The sequence below is a fragment of the Tachypleus tridentatus genome, chromosome 3 (genome assembly GCF_004210375.1).
Source record: "Tachypleus tridentatus isolate NWPU-2018 chromosome 3, ASM421037v1, whole genome shotgun sequence".
In the NCBI taxonomy this organism is placed as follows: domain Eukaryota; kingdom Metazoa; phylum Arthropoda; class Merostomata; order Xiphosura; family Limulidae; genus Tachypleus; species Tachypleus tridentatus.
In genome coordinates, this window is record NC_134827.1 from 48998801 (window position 1) to 49024596 (window position 25796).

The 25796-nt window shown below is 32.5% G+C and overlaps 1 long non-coding RNA gene across 1 annotated transcript; it reads left to right on the plus strand.

Moving 5' to 3' along the window:
* The first annotated feature begins 891 nt into the window (after positions 1–891).
* Positions 892–25423, plus strand: LOC143246062 (uncharacterized). The gene is made up of 3 exons (XR_013025761.1): positions 892–1320; positions 23504–23624; positions 25328–25423. It is a non-coding gene; the product is annotated as an uncharacterized LOC143246062 (long non-coding RNA).
* The last annotated feature ends 373 nt before the right edge of the window (positions 25424–25796 follow it).

A 25796-nucleotide genomic window follows, 5' to 3' on the forward strand; every position in this document is an offset into this window, starting at 1 on the left:
TAACAAATCATATGAAGTTCACCAAAACCCTGAACATAATAACGTATTCGTTAGAAGATATTACCAGTTCATATTCCAGTTCCAGTTTCAATTCATTATAAATTTCTACATATACATATTTAATTTTTCCCTAAAGTACATAGGACATTGCTTTCAGGTAATTATAATAATTTGATTATGGTTATAAAATGTCTATAGGTTCGGTCGGGTGTATTTGTTTTACGTTTATCAAAATTCATACTTCGTTCATCCTGTACTCACGATATAAATCATTATTTGTCAATCTCGTTTCGTCTCTACAAACGTAGACGTACGTGTACGTGATAGTTTCGATGAAGAAAAACACTTTATGTATATCATAAATAAAGGCGAGGTCTAACAAGTTAAAGTGTGCACACCCTTTTTTGTCGATTAAGTCTTCGAAAGTAAACAAAGCAGTCAACCTTGGTTTAGAGGACCTATTTCACGTATTTTAATTTTGTCAATGTTGTGTTTAATATTTAAAATACCTCACAGTGTAGCTCCACTCTTTCGAAATAGTCACTCGCTGCCTGTTTGTCCTGCCCTCTAGTGGCTTACCAGTAAGTCTGTAGGCTTAAACGATAAAATTCGGGTTGCTAAACAGGATTTCTAAACAATATAACATATAGGTCCACATTTCTTGAGTATGCGTTTTACACTAATAAAAAAGATACGTCTTTCCTTCGTGTTTTCAACAATGTAGGTGGCTACACCGCCATGCGTGTTGTCGGAGTTGATTCAAGGATATTGTATACTCGTGTGTTAGTTTTACAGATTCGTGCCAGAACTAGAGTATAAGTCCAATAATTAGGGTATCGAACTTTACATCCTTGGGTTTGTGGTTCGCATCCATTGCCGAATAAAGTAAAGTAAGATTCCATAGAAATCCCTTGAGTAGCGTTAAGCTAATGATGGACACGTACAGACACAATATGTCTCTTGTACATACAACAAGTTTCCCCAATACTGAACGTGCGTTTCAAACAAATGCTCTTTCTAAAACGACTTGAGATTTGGGAGAAAATTCACTCTAATCGTTTGGTAATTGGTAATGCTATATGAGTTGGTTGACAAAACCGGTTCTAACAAGAGAAAAGAAAAAACAAGCCATCCCTGGAGGGGTGTGTTGACAGCAAGTTGGGGGTAATAAAACACTAGGAGTGAAGTGACCACACATGACCTTTAGGGAAGTCAGAATCTGGCTGTTTCTCAAGGTGGGTCCCAGTTTCAAAGCAAGTTTTTAGAAGATTAGCCCGCTGTATCGAGATAACAACACTATGAAGTGACTTTCTTTAGAAAGTAAGACTTATTTTTATTTCAATATCCACTTGTTACACTAATATAACATATAAAAATATAACGTGATAATATGTCAGATACCTTCCAAAACAAAACTACAAACTAATCTCATGCTATTGATTGTATTGTGAACAATCACTTTACCAGAATCAATGTAAACATTTTATGAAAATGATAGACAATGAACAATAGAAGGTAACATTAAACATAACTCAAGATGAAAAACAAGAAACAAAATATAACTTAGAAAACTTATGTGTAAATAATTATAGCAGGACTTAATTGAATGATACTGTCATAGACTTAGTAACATTATGTGTAGGAGGAAAAGGGAGACTTGAAGTGATACTGTCATAGACTTAATAACATTATGTGTAGGAGGAAAAGATAGACTCGGAGTCATACTGTCATAAACGTAATAACGTTATGTGTAAGAGGAAAAGGTAGACTTGGGTGATACTGTCATAGTCTTAATAATATTATGTGTAGGAGGAAAAGGTAGACTTGGAGTGATACTGTCATAGTCTTAATAATATTATGTGTAGGAGGAAAAAGTAGACTTGGAGTCATAATGTCATAGACTTAGTAACATTATGTGTAGGAGGAAAAGGTAGACTCGGAGTGATACTGTCATAGACTTAGTAACATTATGTGTAGGAGGAAAGGTAGACTTGGAGTGATACTGTCATAGACTTAGTAACATTAATGTAGGATGAAAAGGTAGACTTGGGTGATACTGTAATAGACTTAATAACATTATGTGTAGGAGGAAAAGGTAGACTTAGAGTGAAACTGTAATAGACTTAATAACATTATGTGTAGGAGGAAAAGGTAGACTTGGAGTGATACTGTCATAGACTTAATAACGTAATGTGTAGGTGGAAAAGGTAGACTTGGAGTGATACTATCATAGACTTAGTAACATTATGTGTAGGAGGAAAAGGTAGACTTGGAGTGATACTGTCATAGACTTAGTAACATTATGTGCAGAAGGAAAAGGTAGACTTAGAGTAATACTGTCATAGACTTAGTAACATTATGTGTAGGAGGAAAGGTAGACTTGGAGTGATACTGTCATAGACTTAATAACATTATGTGTAGGAGGAAAAGGTAGACTCGGAGTGATACTGTCATAGACTTAATAACATTATGTGTGGGAGGAAAAGGTAGACTTGGAGTGATACTGTCATAGACTTAGTAACATTATGTATAGGAGGAAAAGGTAGACTTGGAGTGTTACGGTCATAGACTTACTAAGATTATGTGTAGGAGGAAAAGGTAGACTTGGAGTGATACTTTCATAGACTTAGTAACATTATGTGTAGGAGGAAAAGGTAGACTTGGAGTGATACTGTCATAGATATAATAACGTTATGTGTAGGAGGAAAAGGTAGACTTGGAGTGATACTGTCATAGTCTTAATAATATTATGTGTAGAAGGAAAAGGTAGACTTGGAGTGATACTGTCATAGACTTAGTAACATTATGTGTGGGAGGAAAAGGTAGACTTGGAGTGATACTGTCATAGACTTAATAACATTATGTGTAGGAGGAAAAGGTAGACTTGGAGTGATACTGTCATAGACTTAGTAACATTATGTATAGGAGGAAAAGGTAGACTTGGAGAGAACTGTCATAGACTTAGTAACATTATGTGTAGAAGGAATAGGTAGACTTGGAGTGATACTGTCATAGACTTAGTAACATTATGTGTAGGAAGAAACGGTAGACTTGGAGTGATATTGTCATAAACTTAGTAACATTATGTGTAGGAGGAAAAGGTAGACTCAGGAGTGATACTATCATAGACTTAATAACATTATGTGTAGGAGGAAAAGGTAGACTTGGAGTGATACTGTCATAAACATAGTAACATTATGTGTAGGAGGAAAAGGTAGACTTGGAGAGTACTGTCATAGACTTAGTAACATTATGTGTAGAAGAAATAGGTAGACTTGGAGTGATACTGTCATAGACTTAGTAACATTATGTGTAGGAGGAAAAGGTAGACTTGGAGTGATACTGTCATAGACTTAGTAACATTATGTGTAGGAGGAAAAGGTAGACTCGGAGTGCTACTGTCATAAACGTAATAACATTATGTGTAGGAGGAAAAGGTAGACTTGGGTGATACTGTCATAGACTTAATAACGTAATGTGTAGGTGGAAAAGGTAGACTTGGAGTGATACTATCATAGACTTAGTAACATTATGTGTGGGAGGAAAAGGTAGACTTGGAGTGATACTGTCATAGACTTAATAACATTATGTGTAGGAGGAAAAGGTAGACTTGGAGTGATACTGTCATAGACTTAGTACCATTATGTATAGGAGGAAAAGGTAGACTTGGAGAGAACTGTCATAGACTTAGTAACATTATGTGTAGAAGGAATAGGTAGACTTGGAGTGATACTGTCATAGACTTAGTAATATTATGTGTAGGAAGAAACGGTAGACTTGGAGTGATATTGTCATAAACTTAGTAACATTATGTGTAGGAGGAAAAGGTAGACTCGGAGTGATACTATCATAGACTTAATAACATTATGTGTAGGAGGAAAAGGTAGACTTGGAGTGATACTGTCATAAACTTAGTAACATTATGTGTAGGAGGAAAAGGTAGACTTGGAGAGTACTGTCATAGACTTAGTAACATTATGTGTAGGAGGAAAAGGTAGACTCGGAGTGCTACTGTCATAAACGTAATAACATTATGTGTAGGAGGAAAAGGTAGACTTGGAGTGATACTGTCATAGACTTAATAACGTAATGTGTAGGTGGAAAAGGTAGACTTGGAGTGATACTATCATAGACTTAGTAACATTATGTGTAGGAGGAAAAGGTAGACTTGGAGTGATGCTGTCATAGACTTAATAACATTATGTGTAGAAGAAAAAGGTAGACTTGGAGTGATACTGTCATAGACTTAATAACGTAATGTGTAGGTGGAAAAGGTAGACTTGGAGTGATACTATCATAGACTTAGTAACATTATGTGTAGGAGGAAAAGGTAGACTTGGAGTGATGCTGTCATAGACTTAATAACATTATGTGTAGAAGGAAAAGGTAGACTTGGAGTGATACTGTCATAGACTTAGTAACATTATGTATAGGAGGAAAAGGTAGACTTGGAGTGATACTGTCATAGACTTAGTAACATTATGTGTAGGAGGAAAAGGTAGACTTGGAGTGATACTGTCATAGACTTAATAACATTATGTGTGGGAGGAAAAGGTAGACTCGGAGTGATACTGTCATAGACTTAGTAACATTATGTGTAGGAAGAAAAGGTAGACTCGGAGTGATACTGTCATAAACGTAATAACATTATGTGTAGGAGGAAAAGGTAGACTTGGAGTGATACTGTCATAGACTTAATAACGTTATGTGTAGGTGGAAAAGGTCAACTTGAAGTGATACTGTCATAGACTTAGTAACATTATGTGTAGGAGGAAAAGGTAGACTTGGAGTGATACTGTCATAGACTTAGTAACATTAAGTGTAGGAGGAAAAGGTAGACTTGGAGTGATACTGTCATAGACTTAATAACATTATGTGTAGGAAGAAACGGTAGACTTGGAGTGATATTGTCATAAACTTAGTAACATTATGTGTAGGAGGAAAAGGTAGACTCAGGTGATACTATCATAGACTTAATAACATTATGTGTAGGAGGAAAAGGTAGACTTGGAGTGATACTGTCATAAACTTAGTAACATTATGTGTAGGAGGAAAAGGTAGACTTGGAGAGTACTGTCATAGACTTAGTAACATTATGTGTAGGAGGAAAAGGTAGACTTGGAGTGATACTGTCATAGACTTAGTAACATTATGTGTAGGAGGAAAAGGTAGACTCGGAGTGCTACTGTCATAAACGTAATAACATTATGTGTAGGAGGAAAAGGTAGACTTGGAGTGATACTGTCATAGACTTAATAACGTAATGTGTAGGTGGAAAAGGTAGACTTGGAGTGATACTATCATAGACTTAGTAACATTATGTGTAGGAGGAAAAGGTAGACTTGGAGTGATGCTGTCATAGACTTAATAACATTATGTGTAGAAGGAAAAGGTAGACTTGGAGTGATACTGTCATAGACTTAGTAACATTATGTATAGGAGGAAAAGGTAGACTTGGAGTGATACTGTCATAGACTTAGTAACATTATGTGTAGGAGGAAAAGGTAGACTTGGAGTGATACTGTCATAGACTTAATAACATTATGTGTGGGAGGAAAAGGTAGACTTGGAGTGATACTTTCATAGACTTAGTAACATTATGTGTAGGAGGAAAAAGGTAGACTCAGGTGATACTGTCATAGACTTAGTAACATTATGTGTAGGAGGAAAAGGTAGACTCAGGTGATACTGTCATAAACGTAATAACATTATGTGTAGGAGGAAAAGGTAGACTTGGAGTGATACTGTCATAGACTTAATAACGTTATGTGTAGGTGGAAAAGGTCAACTTGAAGTGATACTGTCATAGACTTAGTAACATTATGTGTAGGAGGAAAAGGTAGACTTGGAGTGATACTGTCATAGACTTAGTAACATTAAGTGTAGGAGGAAAAGGTAGACTTGGAGTGATACTGTCATAGACTTAATAACATTATGTGTAGGAAGAAACGGTAGACTTGGAGTGATATTGTCATAAACTTAGTAACATTATGTGTAGGAGGAAAAGGTAGACTCGGAGTGATACTATCATAGACTTAATAACATTATGTGTAGGAGGAAAAGGTAGACTTGGAGTGATACTGTCATAAACTTAGTAACATTATGTGTAGGAGGAAAAGGTGGACTTGGAGAGTACTGTCATAGACTTAGTAACATTATGTGTAGAAGGAATAGGTAGACTTGGAGTGATACTGTCATAGACTTAGTAACATTATGTGTAGGAGGAAAAGGTAGACTTGGAGTGATACTGTCATAGACTTAGTAACATTATGTGTAGGAGGAAAAGGTAGACTCGGAGTGCTACTGTCATAAACGTAATAACATTATGTGTAGGGAGGAAAAGGTAGACTTGGAGTGATACTGTCATAGACTTAATAACGTAATGTGTAGGTGGAAAAGGTAGACTTGGAGTGATACTATCATAGACTTAGTAACATTATGTGTAGGAGGAAAAGGTAGACTTGGAGTGATGCTGTCATAGACTTAATAACATTATGTGTAGGAGGAAAAGGTAGACTTGGAGTGATACTGTCATAGACTTAGTAACATTATGTATAGGAGGAAAAGGTAGACTTGGAGTGATACTGTCATAGACTTAGTAACATTATGTGTAGGAGGAAAAGGTAGACTTGGAGTGATACTGTCATAGACTTAATAACGTTATGTGTAGGTGGAAAAGGTCAACTTGAAGTGATACTGTCATAGACTTAGTAACATTATGTGTAGGAGGAAAAGGTAGACTTGGAGTGATACTGTCATAGACTTAGTAACATTATGTGTAGGAGGAAAAGGTAGACTTGGAGTGATACTGTCATAGACTTAGTAACATTAAGTGTAGGAGGAAAAGGTAGACTTGGAGTGATACTGTCATAGACTTAATAACGTTATGTGTAGGTGGAAAAGGTCAACTTGAAGTGATACTGTCATAGACTTAGTAACATTATGTGTAGCAGGAAAAGGTAGACTTGGAGTGATACTGTAATAGACTTAGTAACATTATGTGTAGGAGGAAAAGGTAGACTTGGAGTGATACTGTCATAGACTTAGTAACATTAAGTGTGGAAAAAATATATTTGTTGTGATAATGTCTTAGATTTAGTAACCGAAAGTGTGGAAAAAATAGATTTGTTGTGATAATGTCTTATATTTAGTAACCTAAAGTGTGGAAAAAAATAGATTTGTTGTGATAATGTCTTATATTTAGTAACCTAAAGTGTGGAAAAAAATAGATTTGTAGTGATAATGTCTTAGATTTAGTAACCTAAAGTGTGGAAAAAAACAGATTTGTAGTGATAATGTCTTAGATTTAGTAACCTGAAGTGTAGGAAGAAAAAATAGATTTGTAGTGATAATGTCTTATATTTAGTAACCTAAAGTGTGGAAAAAAATAGATTTGTTGTGATAATGTCTTATATTTAGTTACCTAAAGTGTGGAAAAAATAGATTTGTTGTGATAATGTCTTAGATTTAGTAACCTAAAGTGTGGAAAAAAATAGATTTGTTGTGATAATGTCTTATATTTAGTAACCTAAAGTGTGGAAAAAATTGATTTGTAGTGATAATGTCTTAGATTTAGTAACCTGAAGTGTAGGAAGAAAAAATAGATTTGTAGTGATAATGTCTTATATTTAGTAACCTAAAGTGTGGAAAAAAATAGATTTGTTGTGATAATGTTTTAGATTTAGTAACCTAAAGTGTGGAAAAAAATAGATTTGTAGTGATAATGTCTTATATTTAGTTACCTAAAGTGTGGAAAAAAATAGATTTGTTGTGATAATGTCTTAGATTTAGTAACCTAAAATGTGGAAAAAATAGATTTGTTGTGATAATGTCTCATATTTAGTAACCTAAAGTGTGGAAAAAAATAGATTTGTTGTGATAATGTCTTAGAGTTAGTAACCTAAAGTGTAGAAAGAGAAAATTGATTTGTTGTGGTAATGTTTGATTTTTAGTAACCTAAAGTGTGGAAATAAATAGATTTGTTGTGATAATGTCTTATATTTAGTAACCTAAAATATACCTTACCGAAGAAGATGTCGTTTTTGTATAGTTTATTTATGTAAATAAAGCTTCTTACACAGAACCCGACGACTTTATGTATCATTAGGTCACAACTTCGCATGATCCATTAATGTCCCTATCACGTTGATTCTGTGTTAAGTGTCTCTCCCTCTGTATATAATTGTACGTCCTCTGCGTAAAATACCATTTTCTCTTGGTGTGAGGTTTCAACATATGTCTGCTGTTTCCCTTAAGTAAAATGATATAGTTATTACATCACATTGTTGATGTGAGAGTCGGTGAATGGTTGAAGAATTATGAAAATTAGATTTGTTATATACTCTGTTCTAAACACCAACAAGTATAGTTGGTGTGAATTATTTTGGTTGATATTTACCAGTTAATAATGTTATATTGACTTTCATATCTTAGGGTGATCCGAGGTGTGAAATATTTAAAATTACATCAACACTTTTTCTGTATAAGACTTACATAAAACATTAACCTCTTCAGTGCCGTAGACGAGATAACTCGTCCAAACCGATCGGTAACACAGTGCCACGGACGAGTTAATTCGTTCTCAATAATACCTATCTTCAACGCTAGATGTCAGCACCATACATGCATTTGCCCTACTTACAAATTGTTTCACTTTCGATCCAAAATGGCGTCACGAAAAAAGTTACCAGACGAAGAAGCATTAGAGTTGTATTGTAGCAGCTGAAATACTTGGCAGTCAACAGGTTAAAGAATAATGGAAATTTTCTGTATAATTTTCTAAATAATGAATACATTTTCAGTTTCCTTAAGAAAATTTAATATAATGGTTTTACTCACTGAACAACTTTTATAACAACAAATAATAAGGAAACAGAAATAAATCATATTGGGTTATTTAAAATGAACAGAAATTATTATTAAAATGTTTATTATACAGTCTTGGTCAAAATGTTTAAATAATCTTCTATGTTGATGTTATTGTCCACTTGTATGGAATAGTAATTGCATGTAAATCGAGTCGCGAGCTCAAATCCCCGTCGCACCAAACATACTTGTCCTTTCAGTCGTGGGGACGTTATAATGTAACGCTCAATCCAGCTATTCGTTGGTAAAGAATAGCCCAAGAGTTGACAATGGATGATGATTACTCGCTGTATTGTTTCTAGATCAATGTTTTGTCCAGACAGTTTATCTGTACATGGTTTAGAGGTATGTCTCGTAACGTTCCAGAAGTTACATGGTATCATATTGTTCGACTGTCTAGAAATGGCATGAACACTTCCAGAACAATAGGGTACCTAACACCAGTGTACTGTATCCAGAATTCTGAAAGGTCATGAGACTACAAGAAACCTTTTTCCAGAAAATTCTATTGGTTGATGCTAGAAAACTACTGACCAATTACTATATTAGCAGGATCTAGGTTGAAAGACGTCTTGTAGCAACTTATAGCATCAATTGCTTGAGCACATTCATTCAAGGGTATCTAGAGGAACAATGAATAAGAAAATGACCACTGTTATTTTTCAAGAAGGAGTGGCTATCTGCAAACCGATATTAACCAGAACTCACCGCTTTCATCGTTATATTAGGACAATAAAGCAAGTCAACTCACAGCTAGGACTCTAGCGACACGTGTGTTCTCTGTGGAAAAGATAGTCTTATTTTATTTACTTTCTAGACAAACGACGAACACATTATAATGTGACGGCCAATCCCACCATTCGTTAGTAAAAGAGTAGCCCAAGAGTCGGCGGTGGGTGGTAATGACTAGCTGCCTTACCTCTAGTCTTACACTGTTAAAATATAGCCGGTTAACGCAGATAGTTCTCGTATAGCTTTGCGCGAAATTCAAAAATCAAACTTACTGTGTGGTTTACTAAAAATTGTCCTATACACAATATTTTTAAATATAGGAACATATAATCGGAAACTGGCGGGCTTGTTTTTAAACGTTTGTAAAAAGTGAGTACATAGTTAATAATATTTTGACAGTTATATATCATTGTGTTTTTGCGAGTTATAACACCGTCATTATGTAATAACATTCCTTTATAAGAAACAATTCGGTTAGCAAAAAAATTGTTTTTTAAATTATATGGTTTAACACGGCATAACTAAATCAGTTTTTATCAGTTTTTTTAAATATTATATAAAGACCTAACTAAATCAGCGAACATTGAAGTTTTAAAGATTATATAATTGTAAAAGGCCTAACTAAATCGGTACATCGTGAGCTTTTAAACATCACATAATTGCATGTGTTACTAAATCAGTTTTTATTGAATTTTGTAAATATTATGTGATTATATCAGGCCTAACTAAATCGGTTTTATCGACCTTTTACAAGTTCCCACTATTTATAGTCATATAGACGGTTTCCCCAGTGGCACAGCGGACTTCCAACCCTAGAACAGGATTTCGATACTCGTAGCGGGCAGAGCACAGACAGTTTTCCTGTTGTTTTGTGGTTCCTTGAAACAAACACAAATAGACTGAAAACCAGTTACTACACTATTAACACTTTTTTCATGTAATTTTTAAATTCAATGTTTCAGTAATGATTTTGTACTCAAATATCTTAAGTAAATAGACGATAATTTGATTACTTTTAAGGTTCCATTTGACTGTTATAGGCCTAGAAATTAACAAATTTTAAATTGGAAAGTATCATAAATTTTATGAGTCACAATTTATAATTTGCATATAATTCTATAGAGGTCACCACAGTAACAATTACTGTAATATTAAGGGTGTTGGGTGTTTTTCTTATAGCAAAGCCACAAAGGGCTATCTGCTCAGCCCACCGAGGGGAATCGAACCCCTGATTTTAGCGTTGTAAATCCGGGTAATATTAAGTAGAAAGTGTAAAAATGTTTTTTATTACTTGATAATATTGTAACACGTTCCCAAAGTGAAGTACATTTCGTTTTCACGTGTTCAAATTTTTAGTTTGTAAGTAAAGATAGTTACGTGCTAAGAAATGAACTCAAATGTTCCTGTAAGTAAAGATAGTTACGTGCTAAGAAATGAACTCAAATGTTCCTGTAAGTAAAGATAGTTACGTGCTAAGAAATGAGCTCAAATGTTCCTGTAAGTAAAGATAGTTACGTGCTAAAAAACGAACTCAAATGTTCCTGTAAGTAAAGATAGTTACGTGCTAAAAAACGAAGTCAAATGTTCCTGTAAGTAAAGATAGTTACGTGCTAAAAAACGAACTCAAATGTTCCTGTAAGTAAAGATAGTTACGTGCTAAAAAACGAACTCAAATGTTCCTGTAAGTAAAGATAGTTACGTGCTAAAAAACGAACTCAAATGTTCCTGTAAGTAAAGATAGTTACGTGCTAAGAAACGAACTCAAATGTTCCTGTAAGTAAAGATAGTTACGTGCTAAGAAATGAACTCAAATGTTCCTGTAAGTAAAGATAGTTACGTGCTAAGAAATGAACTCAAATGTTCCTGTAAGTAAAGAGAGTTACGTGCTAAGAAATGAACTCAAATGTTCCTGTAAGTAAAGATAGTTACGTGCTAAGAAATGAACTCAAATGTTCCTGTAAGTAAAGATAGTTACGTGCTAAAAAATGAACTCAAATGTTCCTGTAAGTAAAGATAGTTACGTGCTAAGAAATGAACTCAAATGTTCCTGTAAGTAAAGATAGTTACGTGCTAAGAAATGAACTCAAATGTCCCTGTAAGTAAAGATAGTTACGTGCTAAGAAATGAACTCAAATGTTCCTGTAAGTAAAGATAGTTACGTGCTAAAAAACTAACACAAATGTTCCTGTAAGTAAAGATAGTTACGTGCTAAAAAACGAACTCAAACGTTCCTGTAAGTAAAGATAGTTACGTGCTAAGAAATGAACTCAAATGTTCCTGTAAGTAAAGATAGTTACGTGCTAAAAAACGAACTCAAATGTTCCTGTAAGTAAAGATAGTTACGTGCTAAGAAATGAACTCAAATGTTCCTGTAAGTAAAGATAGTTACGTGCTAAAAAACGAACTCAAATGTTCCTGTAAGTAAAGATAGTTACGTGCTAAAAAACGAACTCAAATGTTCCTGTAAGTAAAGATAGTTACGTGCTAAGAAATGAACTCAAATGTTCCTGTAAGTAAAGATAGTTACGTGCTAAGAAATGAACTCAAATGTTCCTGTAAGTAAAGATAGTTACGTGCTAAGAAATGAACTCAAATGTTCCTGTAAGTAAAGATAGTTACGTGCTAAGAAATGAACTCAAATGTTCCTGTAAGTAAAGATAGTTACGTGCTAAGAAATGAACTCAAATGTTCCTTGAAATCAAATTATTTGCATATTTTATCGTGTTTCGTCACAAAATCAACACTGAGAACTGATAAAACAAAGAACCAACAAATGTTAACGTTTTTTTTATTGACATGTCGGTGAGAACGAGATTATGTGAGCTCAACCAAGCGTGATTCAGAGCACGTGAAGCCTAAATTTGGTAATTGTTAATACACCTACAGGTGTATTAAGTATCAAGTATTCGTGTGGACTCATGACGACAGAGAAAGAAATAATAAAAATAAACTGTATTGGTAGCAGATACGTTCTCTTCAACTGTATAGGTAGCAGATACGTTCTCTTCAACTGTATTGGTAGCAGATACGTTCTCTTCAACTCTATAGGTAGCAGATACGTTCTCTTCAACTCTATAGGTAGCAGATACGTTCTCTTCAACTCTATAGGTAGCAGATACGTTCTCTTCAACTCTATCGTAGCAGATACGTTCTCTTCGACTCTATAGGTAGCAGATACGTTCTCTTCAACTCTATAGGTAGCAGATTCGTTCTCTTCAACTGTATAGGTACCAGATACGTTCTCTTCAACTCTATAGGTAGCAGATTCGTTCTCTTCAACTGTATAGGTAGCAGGTACGTTCTCTTCAACTGTATAGGTAGCAGGTACGTTCTCTTCAACTCTATCGTAGCAGATACGTTCTCTTCAACTCTATCGTATTCTGAGAATCATTTTTAAGTCCTAAAGAGCCTTAATCTAAAATAAAAAAATTATGTATTTCAAAGCTACGCCTTATCTTCCACGTGCTTAGAAGTAACTTCGATGTCTTACAACGCTAGTATCGTGGGTTCGATTCTTGTAATGGGTACAGAACAGGCACTTTATTGCGTAGGTTTATACTTAAGCAAAAAAATGCAGGAAAAAAATACACCTAAATGACTTGAGCAACAATGTTGATGAAAAGCAAGGTAATCAGAATGTAAAGATATTGAAATCAGATTTCAAGAGAAACCATACGAATCAATGAGAAGTTGTCAATCAATCAATCAATGAGAAGTTGTCAATCAATCAATCAATGATAAGTTGTCAATCAATCAATCAATGAGAAGTTGACAATCAATCAATCAATGATAAGTTGTCAATCAATCAATCAATAAGTTGTCAATCAATCAATGAGAAGTTGTCAATCAATCAATCAATGATAAGTTGTCAATCAATCAATGAGAAGTTGTCAATCAATCAATGATAAGTTGTCAATCAATCAATTAATAAGTTGTCAAACAATCAATCAATGAGAAGTTGTCAATCAATCCATGATAAGTTGTCAATCAATCAATAAGTTGTCAATCAATCAATGATAAGTTGTCAATCAATCAATCAATGATAAGTTGTCAATCAATCAATGATAAGTTGTCAATCAATCAATCAATGATAAGTTGTCAATCAATCAAGCAATGAGAAGTTGTCAATCAATCGAAGTTAGTTTTCTCTGTTTATGAGTTTATGTATTTTTATTTTACTCGGTAGAAAAAGTGAAACCCTTTACAACAGCCAACTCCATAACAACCAACTTCTGTGAATCAAATTGAACAAGTGTAGTGTAGTGTAACTTGAAGTCGAATTTATAAGTATTTAATGTATTCTACATTGTTTATCTATTTATCACTTGTTATCGGAGAGGCTCGTGTAACCACAGCATGAACAGTAAATTTACGAACCCTTCAGTGGCCCGGCATGGCCAAGCGTGTAAGAGCGTTCGACTCGTAATCCGAGGGTCGCGGGTTCCAATCCCTGTCATACCAGACATGTTTGCCCTTTCAGTCGTATGTGTGTTATAATATTAAAGTCAATTCCACTATTCATCAGTAAAAGTGTTGCTGAAGAGCTGGCGGTGGGTGGTGATGACTAGCTGCCTTTTATCTAGTCTTAAACTGCTAAAGTAGAGACAGCTAGCGCAGATAGCCCTCGTGTAATTTTGCGCAAAATTCAAAGCAAACGAAGGTATTATTGGTCGGAATGCTACGGTGATGTCAACATTCTTCACGAGACAGTAAACTAGAGGAAGTGACGTAATATAAACATACGTTTAGTTTGATTCTTCCGTTGTTTGTCCGTGATATTAATACAACTGACGAAGAACGAAAATCAGCCTAGTAGTTGATATAGCGAAATAGAGATACTGTTTCAGCTCTCTTAGTTTTCCAGATAAGAGTGGATTTTGTTTTTAGACTTGGGTATCTTTGCTGTTAACGGTGTACGTTCGTCAGAAATTGAAATAATATTTCACAAGGTTCAACCTGCATAGGAGTTTGTGTTTTTCTTGTTTTGTTTCTTGTCAAGCGAAAAGTAGTACACAGAGGGGACTCTCCACTGCAGATATCGAAATCCTGTTTTTAGGGTTATAAACCCTCGGCCTTAATACTAAGTCACAAAGGAATGAAAATAGGACACTTAAGTAAATTCGAAATACACATACTGAGCTAATAACAACTTCATGATAAAAATTCTATTTTATAATTAAAAATAGATACAATGAAAGAGAGAGAGAGTAAAGTTAAAGATAGGATATAAACATAATTAAAATGATAGGTAGAAGAGATTATCGTAGAAATAATAAAATATAAACATGATTGTAATAAAAGGTAAAAACGATAAGAGTTGAAGAAATAATAAAACCAAATATTATTGTAATAAAAGGTAAAAACGATAAGAGTTGAAGAAATAATAAAACCAAATATTATTGTAATAAAAGGTAAAAACGATAAGAGTTGAAGAAATAATAAAACCAAATATTATTGTAATAAAATGTAAAAACAATAAGAGTTGAAGAAATAATAAAACCAAATATTATTGTAATAAAAGGTAAAAAAGATAAGAGTTGAAGAAATAATAAAACCAAATATTATTGTAATAAAAGGTAAAAGCGATAAGAGTTGAAGAAATAATAAAACCAAATATTATTGTAATAAAAGGTAAAAACGATAAGAGTTGAAGAAATAATAAAACCAAATATTATTGTAATAAAAGGTAAAAACCATAAGAGTTGAAGAAATAATAAAACCAAATATTATTGTAATAAAAGGTAAAAACGATAAGAGTTGAAGAAATAATAAAACCAAATATTATTGTAATAAAAGGTAAAAACGATAAGAGCTGAAGAAATAATAAAACCAAATATTATTGTAATAAAATGTAAAAACAATAAGAGTTGAAGAAATAATAAAACCAAATATTATTGTAATAAAAGGTAAAAAAGATAAGAGTTGAAGAAATAATAAAACCAAATATTATTGTAATAAAATGTAAAAACGATAAGAGTTGAAGAAATAATAAAACCAAATATTATTGTAATAAAAGGTAAAAACGATAAGAGTTGAAGAAATAATAAAACCAAATATTATTGTAATAAAAGGTAAAAACGATAAGAGTTGAAGAAATAATAAAACCAAATATTATTGTAATAAAAGGTAAAAACGATAAGAGTTGAAGAAATAATAAAACCAAATATTATTGTAATAAAAGGTAAAAACGATAAGAGTTGAAGAAATAATAAAACCAAATATTATTGTAATAAAAGGTAAAAACGATAAGAGTTGAAGAAATAATAAAACCAAATATTATTGTAATAAAATGTAAAAACGATAAGAGTTGAAGAAATAATAAAACCAAATATTATTGTAATAAAATGTAAAAACGATAAGAGTTGAAGAAATAATAAAACCAAATATTATTGTAATAAAAGGTAAAACGATAAGAGTTGAAGAAATAATAAAACCAAATATTATTGTAATAAAAGGTAAAACGATAAGAGTTGAAGAAATAATAAAACCAAATATTAATATAATAAAAGGTAAAAACGATAAGAGTTGAAGAAATAATAAAACCAAATATTATTGTAATAAAATGTAAAAACGATAAGAGTTGAAGAAATAATAAAACCAAATATTATTGTAATAAAATGTAAAAACGATAAGAGTTGAAGAAATAATAAAACCAAATATTATTGTAATAAAAGGTAAAACGATAAGAGTTGAAGAAATAATAAAACCAAATATTATTGTAATAAAAGGTAAAACGATAAGAGTTGAAGAAATAATAAAACCAAATATTATTGTAATAAAATGTAAAACCATAAGAGTTGAAGAAATAATAAAACCAAATATTATTGTAATAAAAGGTAAAACCATAAGAGTTGAAGAAATAATAAAACCAAATATTATTGTAATAAAAGGTAAAACGATAAGAGTTGAAGAAATAATAAAACCAAATATTATTGTAATAAAAGGTAAAAACGATAAGAGTTGAAGAAATAATAAAACCAAATATTATTGTAATAAAAGGTAAAAACGATAAGAGTTGAAGAAATAATAAAACCAAATATTATTGTAATAAAAGGTAAAAACGATAAGAGTTGAAGAAATAATAAAACCAAATATTATTGTAATAAAAGGTAAAACGATAAGAGTTGAAGAAATAATAAAACCAAATATTATTGTAATAAAATGTAAAAACGATAAGAGTTGAAGAAATAATAAAACCAAATATTATTGTAATAAAATGTAAAAACGATAAGAGTTGAAGAAATAATAAAACCAAATATTATTGTAATAAAAGGTAAAACGATAAGAGTTGAAGAAATAATAAAACCAAATATTATTGTAATAAAAGGTAAAAACGATAAGAGTTGAAGAAATAATAAAACCAAATATTATTGTAATAAAAGGTAAAAACGATAAGAGTTGAAGAAATAATAAATTATAAACATCAAAAAATATTTAATTTTATTATACTTCTGATGATGAAGATAATAACTCGCTACAAGAAGCTTTATTTATTCAACAAGCAATTAGTCGATAACAGTTCTACTTATATTACACAAAATTAGTCGCTAGTAGTTCTATTTATATTATACACAATAAGTCGATAATAGTTCTATTTATTTTACACATAATTAGTCGATAATAATTCTATTTATTTTACACATAATTAGTCGATAACAGTTCTACTTAGATTACACACAATTATTCGATAATTGTTCTATTTATATTACACACAATAAGTTGATAATAATTCTATTTATTTTACACATAATTAGTCGATAATAATTCTACTTATTCTACACACAATTAGTCGATAAGAGTTCTATTTATTCTACCCACTATGAGTCGATAATCTTTGATAATTCAACTATAATTCATTGATAAACTAAACGACAGAAAAAAATAATACGTGAACAAAACCATAGTCATAAAAAAATTGAATTTGCTATCTTATAGTGTTTTATGTGCACTATACTGAGTTGATTATTGTTTTATTTATATCTTCCACTATTAATTCATGTATTAACGCTATATTTATATTACTGTGATATACGTACGTGTATATACTTGACAATAGTTTTATAAAATCCACAATTCTTTTTAACTTGTACATAAGTTGGTAACATTAGTTTTATTTTAGAGACGTAACATGATAAAGTAGTAAATTATAGTTTCATAATTAACAGTTTGTTGTGAAGACGGAAGTGTAGTTTGACTGATTCAGACTTGTTAGAACCAGAGAATGTTTTACACCTGGTGTCCAAGTTACTCCGTTATCTTTGAAATTCTTTAAACAAATACTCCAATGTCGGATTCACTCTGTTCTGCCAATTAACTCCACAAATTGCTTATTGTCAAGGCAACAGATATAAATAAGTCAAGATGTTTTCCTGATTAGTTATTTGGACAACATGCATGTAGTTTCAGTTCTCAGACATTCCCTCGTTTATCTTCCACTGCTTGGTGGGCTGTGGTGGATGGTGACTTTATCAGTAATTCCACAAACGTCTCTGGTGATACAACCCACAGATTAGGGAAGGGGGGTAGTTATCTCGTGTTGAATAATTTTTAACATACACACTCCTGTCGGATTCACGTTTTTATCACGTCCAGGTCAGGTGCTCTAACAAATAGCTCAGCAAAGAGTTCAAGGCCATTGTTTAGCCGAACCAAATTGAATTTCCAAGTAACGCTCAACGAACTTTCTTTTCACATATTAAGATTTTGGATTCTTCTCTCCAACAAACGTTCGGAAGTAAACTGTTTTATTTTTTTTTTAAACCTTATAATATTATACTCACTACAGCAATAACAGTAATTAGAATGGCTTACTTCCGGTATGGCGGAAAGTGCTAACACGACTTTACTAATTTATAATGCAGCCTTCACAACAAGAACAAACAAAACCAACTTACTGGTTCTCACTAGCTCTTAACAAGACCAAGCATCACCAACTTAACCTGTTCTTAAACTAACAAGTGTCACAACCATCTACCGTAGTTATCTTAACTTACTTAACTAACTGTTGTTTCAACCATCTACAGTAGTTATATTTACTTACTAAACTAACAAGTGTCACAACCATCCACCGTAGTTATCTTAACTTACTTAACTAACTAGTGTTTGAACCATCTACAGTAGTTATATTAACATACTTAACTAACTAGTGTTTGAACCATCTACAGTAGTTATCTTAACTTACTTAACTAACTAGTGTTTGAACCATCTACAGTAGTTATCTTTACTTACTAAACTAACTAGTGTTTGAACCATCTACAGTAGTTATATTAACTTACTAAACTAACTAGTGTTTGAACCATCTACAGTAGTTATATTAACTTACTTAACTAACTAGTGTTTGAACCATCTACAGTAGTTATATTAACATACTTAACTAACTAGTGTTTGAACCATCTACAGTAGTTATCTTTACTTACTAAACTAACTAGTGTTTGAACCATCTACAGTAGTTATATTAACTTACTAAACTAACTAGTGTCACAACCATCTACCGTAGTTATCTTAACTTACTTAACTAACTAGTGTTTGAACCATCTACAGTAGTTATATTAACATACTTAACTAACTAGTGTTTGAACCATCTACAGTAGTTATCTTAACTTACTTAACTAACTAGTGTTTGAACCATCTACAGTAGTTATCTTTACTTACTAAACTAACTAGTGTTTGAACCATCTACAGTAGTTATATTAACATACTTAACTAACTAGTGTTTGAACCATCTACAGTAGTTATCTTTACTTACTAAACTAACTAGTGTTTGAACCATCTACAGTAGTTATATTAACTTACTAAACTAACTAGTGTCACAACCATCTACCGTAGTTATCTTAACTTACTTAACTAACTAGTGTTTGAACCATCTACAGTAGTTATATTAACATACTTAACTAACTAGTGTTTGAACCATCTACAGTAGTTATATTAACATACTTAACTAACTAGTGTTTGAACCATCTACAGTAGTTATCTTAACTTACTTAACTAACTAGTGTTTGAACCATCTACAGTAGTTATCTTTACTTACTAAACTAACTAGTGTTTGAACCATCTACAGTAGTTATCTTTACTTACTAAACTAACTCGTGTTTGAACCATCTACAGTAGTTATATTAACATACTTAACTAACTAGTGTTTGAACCATCTACAGTAGTTATCTTTACTTACTAAACTAACTAGTGTTTGAACCATCTACAGTAGTTATATTAACTTACTAAACTAACTAGTGTTTGAACCATCTACCGTAGTTATCTTAACTTACTAAACTAACTAGTGTTTGAACCATCTACAGTAGTTATCTTTACTTACTAAACTAACTAGTGTTTGAACCATCTACAGTAGTTATCTTAACTTACTAAACTAACTAGTGTTTGCCCATCTACAGTAGTTATATTAACTTACTAAACTAACTAGTGTTTGAACCATCTACAGTAGTTATATTAACATACTTAACTAACTAGTGTTTGAACCATCTACAGTAGTTATATTAACATACTTAACTAACTAGTGTTTGAACCATCTACAGTAGTTATCTTTACTTACTAAACTAACTAGTGTTTGAACCATCTACAGTAGTTATCTTAACTTACTAAACTAACTAGTGTTTGCCCATCTACAGTAGTTATATTAACTTACTAAACTAACTAGTGTTTGAACCATCTACAGTAGTTATATTAACATACTTAACTAACTAGTGTTTGAACCATCTACAGTAGTTATCTTAACTTACTAAACTAACTAGTGTTTGAACCATCTACAGTAGTTATCTTTACTTACTAAACTAACTAGTGTTTGAACCATCTACAGTAGTTATCTTTACTTACTAAACTAACTAGTGTTTCAACCATCCACAATAGTTATCATAACTTACTAAACTAATTAGTGTTTTAACCATCTACAGTAGTTATCTTAACTTACTAAACTAATTAGTGTTTCAACCATCTACAGTAGTTATCTTAACTTACTAAACTAACTAGTGTTTCAACCATCTACAGTAGTTATCATAACTTACTAAACTAACTAGTGTTTCAACCATCTACAGTAGTTATCATAACTTACTAAACTAACTAGTGTTTCAACCATCTACAGTAGTTATCTTAACTTACTAAACTAACTAGTGTTTCAACCATCTACAGTAGTTATCATAACTTACTAAACTAATTAGTGTTTCAACCATCTACAGTAGTTATCTTAACTTACTTAACTAACTAGTGTTTCCACCATCTACAGTAGTTATCTTTACTTACTAAACTAACTAGTATTTCAACCATCTACAGTAGTTATCTTAACTTACTTAACTAACTAGTGTTTCATCCATCCACAGTAGATACCATAACATACTAAAGTAACTAGTGTTTCAACCATCTATATTAGTTATCTTAACTTATTAAACTAACTAGTGTTTCAACCATCTACAGTAGTTATGTTTACATACTAACCTAACTAGTGTTTCAACCATCTCTAGTAGTTATCTTTACTTACTAAACTAACTAGTGTTTCAACCATCTACAGTAGTTATATTTGATTTACTAAACTAACTAGTGTTTCAACCATCTACAGTAATTATATTTGATTTACTAAACTAACTAGTGTTTCAACCATCTACAGTAGTTATATTTGATTTACTAAACTAACTAGTGTTTCAACCATCTACAGTAGTTATATTTGATTTACTAAACTAACTAGTGTTTCAACCATCTACAGTAGTTATCTTTACTTACTAAACTAACTAGTGTTTCAACCATCTACAGTAGTTATCTTAACTTACTTAACTAACTAGTGTTTCAACCATCTACAATAGTTATATTAACTTACTAAACTAACTAGTATTTCAACCATCTACAGTAGTTATCTTAACTTACTTAACTAACTAGTGTTTCAACAATCTACAATAGTTATCTTAACTGTCTAAACTAACTAGTATTTCAACCATCTACAGTAGTTATCTTAACTTACTTAACTAACTAGTGTTTCAACAATCTACAATAGTTATCTTAACTGTCTAAACTAATAGTGTTTCAACCATCTACAGTAGTTATCCATAATAAGGACTGTCACATGGTATACCATCAGTTGAGAAGGAAGAGTCTGTAAAGCCTAGGTATTTACCCTGGTTTTGTGGCCCTCGACAACCGTGTGTAGTATATTAGATTGAGCGAAAGGCATGTCAAATAAAATTTGTTTTCTATTGGTTTAAATAAAAGGCTATTAAAAAGTGGAAAATAATGGTCACCATAAATCAGTGCTATGTCACTAAGAAATATATTCTTACCACTTATTACACCTGCACTGGTTGTCTTCAGTAACCAAAAGAAAAATTCAAATCTGAAGTCAGCTTGATATTAAAGAAATTAATAATTAATCATTCGCTTTGCCACTCCCTCTGTAATTACTTGGATAACACACTTTGCTTTATATTAAGTAATTCTCTCACCGAATGGTACTGAGGTAATGTTTCTTACAAGTTTTAATTCACTCTCTTTATTTGAAACACGTAAGGCTTGTAAACAACATCAAATCTGTCGGTAGAGGGAGTCTACTAGACGTTAATCCAAATTTGAAGCTTTATCTAATTCACGGAATTACTAGTGTAGATTATTTCAACTTGAAGCATTTTCAATAATCCCACAGCTGCTATCTGATTTCCAGAGATATCTCTTTTGACCAATCAGTGAACAACATATTAATCATCACGTGACAGTGAGGAAGAAAACAAACTTGGTCGTAAGTCATTTCTGAGACGTACTGTGTCGTCGTTGTAGTTTCATACAGAACACTCGCAACATTTATCACATATTCTATTTATTTATTGGAGAAGTAATAATTCAGACAGAGAACCTGTTTGAGCCAATCAGAATACAGGAAGCTTTGAAGATCTCATATGGTGTTATACTAACCTGTATGACATCTTTACTTCATAAGCTGGCCACGATTTATTATTCAAATCACATGAGATGTGTAACAAAATAACAGCGCCTCTACACGTAGAAATCTCATTATTTCTTATTCTCCGCCCTTTGACCTCAATCCCCGACAACGTGTGTAAAGTATGCTGGTTATTACAATTGGGTTTGTTTGGGTGAAGCTGTTTATACGCTCAAAATACGTGTACAACTACCAGAGAAACTATTTATTATAACATTGTGTTTAAAAGATAGATATATTAGACAGGAAATACTGTTGGAATACAGCATTATTTGTTATAATTAACATGTGACTTTGGTTACTGCTATGTTCAGGACATATCTGTATAGGGATACATACCCAAGTACCAAAGGGAGGTAACTTGGGGTATAGTCATAAAAAGTATCAAACTAGAGGTACAATGGTAAAAATCAAAAGTAGCAAAGTTTAGATATGCTGGTGTAAACCAAAGAATCAATGCAAGGGAATACTAGTGGAGTGTAAAAGGAGCATGCTAAGGGTATGATGGTGGATATTAACAGTGGCAAACGTGAGTACATTTCAAAGGTAAGTTCTACAAAAACAGAAGGTATCTGTTGAATTGAAGAAACATAATATACTGATACAAGATTAATACTCTAGAATAAAACAATCAAGTTATTATCCAGGTATTCTTTAAGGCGTTGCAAAAGTCCAGAAGAAATGTTGTCCTGTCAGACAAACTGTATCAGTTAAAATCACGTATGCATTGATTTCTTTTAAAAATAGTTTAAAAGATTTAGGTACAGTGACTATACTATAAAATAATTTATTCTAATGAAATGCGAGATTTAGGGTTTAATAAAAAGACAATTTTTAATGCGGTTTCTCTCTATGTGACGATATTCCTGTAAACCTTGCGTCAAATATGGCTGTTAATAAAGTATTCCAAATATAAATTGTAAAAAAACATTACTAGAGTATGTTTTTCAGCAGTTGTTGAGATACAATTGTTTTTCATAGATACCGTTCATGACCAAGCAGCGATGGGTTCCAGATTAACAACGTTACTTGCCAACGTGTTTCTTTGTTACCCTGAGAAACAATGATTAATGAACAGTTTTCAACCTGTACACTGTCGCAGGTACGTTGGTTTTGTATTTGTCAGATATGTCAATTCTGTAACTGAACACGTAGTTGAGATTTTTAAAAATGAAATTCACTGTAGAACACAAAAAATGAAGTTACTTTTTCTTAAAGAGAGTACTGTGTTATGAAGAAGTTAAATGTGGAATTTATCGTAGAAGGACATTTAGGGGTTTCGACTCTGCAAGTTTTAATGCATTCCTGTTTAAGAAATATTTAGTTGGTAGTTTCATTTTGCGTGATTAAAATATCCCCAGCAGGTGTCACGAGTTTATATGAAAATCTATCAAAGGCAACATTCTACTGAGTACAAACTGTTTCGGAGCCTCACGACGTTCGGACATGTTTCAATCTGACCACCGTAAGGCCCGGCATGACCAGGTGGGTTAAGGCGTTCGACTCGTAACTGAGGGTCGCGGGTTCGAATCACCGTCGCACCAAACATGCTCGCTCGCCCTTATATAGTGACGGTCAATCCCACTATTCGTTAGTAAAAGAGTAGCCCAAGAGTTGGCGGTGAGTGGTGATGACTAGCTGCCTTCTCTCTAGTTTTACACTACTAAATTAGGGATGGCTAGCACAGATAGCTTTCGTGTAGCTTTGCGCGAAATTCAAAAAACAAACAAACTGACCACCGTGCATCTTAGCAATAGCCCTGCAGCTTAATGTTTATTACAAAAAGCTCTTCATTAAAAAGCACATCATCACTTTGTTCTTGCTCTCAATAAACATTTTACTCTGTGTTAGAACAATGATTTACCATTACCGATATAAACAGCCCGATCTCACAGCAATGGCCCAACATGGTCATGTGCTTAGGGCGTTCGACTCCCAATCTGAGGGTCGCAGGTTCCAATCTCCGTCCCACCAAGAATGTTCGTCCTTTCAGCCGTGGGAGTGTTATTATGTACAATCAATTCATTGGTGAAAGCGTAGCCCAAGAGTTGGCAATGAGTGGTGATGACTAACTGCTTTCCTTTTGGTTTTTTACTGCTAACTTTATTTAAAACATTATGAACACCTGTTTCATTTTTAGTTTGAGTTTGGTACGTCAGAATGAAGCTTGGGTGCACGTGACCAGACCGAGAATCTGTTATACTGTGTTTCCCGGGATACGTGGAAGGCTTTACTGACCTATGACTTTTGTGTTCGTAGATTTTCACCTCCTGCCTTTCTTTGCTTACCAAAGTTGGAGTACGACTTGATAGAAGTCTTTTTCTGGATGATTCCGACACCCCACGTTATTCCTTATTCTTTTTTTTCTCAATGGTATTAAATATGCTTGTCTTAAATTCTAAATCCTCTATCTGTTAAAATTTTTGGGTGTGAGTTTATTGATATTTTGCGTTAGAAGGGGCTGTCAAATAGTCTTACCCAAAATGATAAATTTTGGGGGGCACTATATATCGGCTGTATTGTCACGTGATTTGCTAATTTGCATATTCAAAATTATTTTTATTCTATTTATTGTGCATAATAACAACGTGGATTTTCAGCCCTCTTTATTTGGAGAAAGTCAACTCCTCTAAACAAACAAATTGTATCAAACGTTCAACTGGACTGTCAGTTAAAAACAACTGTAAGCTTAGTGGATTTCATTCACAGATAGATTTAATATTCATTTTAAAACCTGAATTAAATTACAGCTATAAAGATATCACTACTGATAACATCTAATATTGATTAATTTAAATGTTCTAGATACACCGGATCTACCACCAGATGGCTTTAGGCACGTGTGTGACAACACGCAAATCTGCGGGTTCAAAGAAATTACTATAAGAAAACGTTCTGATCGTGAGTATGACTGGGTTTCAGTTTAAGTATGTTTTAAGTCACTTTATAAAGTAAGAGAGAAAAAAACATTCATATACATAAACTCTTATATATAGATTAAATCCATCAAGTTAAATAAAATATCACTAATCGCTATTTTATTGAAACCGAGAGAGACAACTAGTGGAGATAAAAAAGTTCAGCTAAAGGACATAATAGTGGAGATAAAACTGTTTAACTTAAGGATATACTACTGGAGATAAAACAGTTCAACTTAAGGGTATACTAGTGGATATAAAACAGTTCAACTAAGGGATATACAAGTGGAGATAAAACTGTTTAACTTAAGGATATACTTGTGGAGATTAAAGTGTTCAACTTAAGAGTATACTAC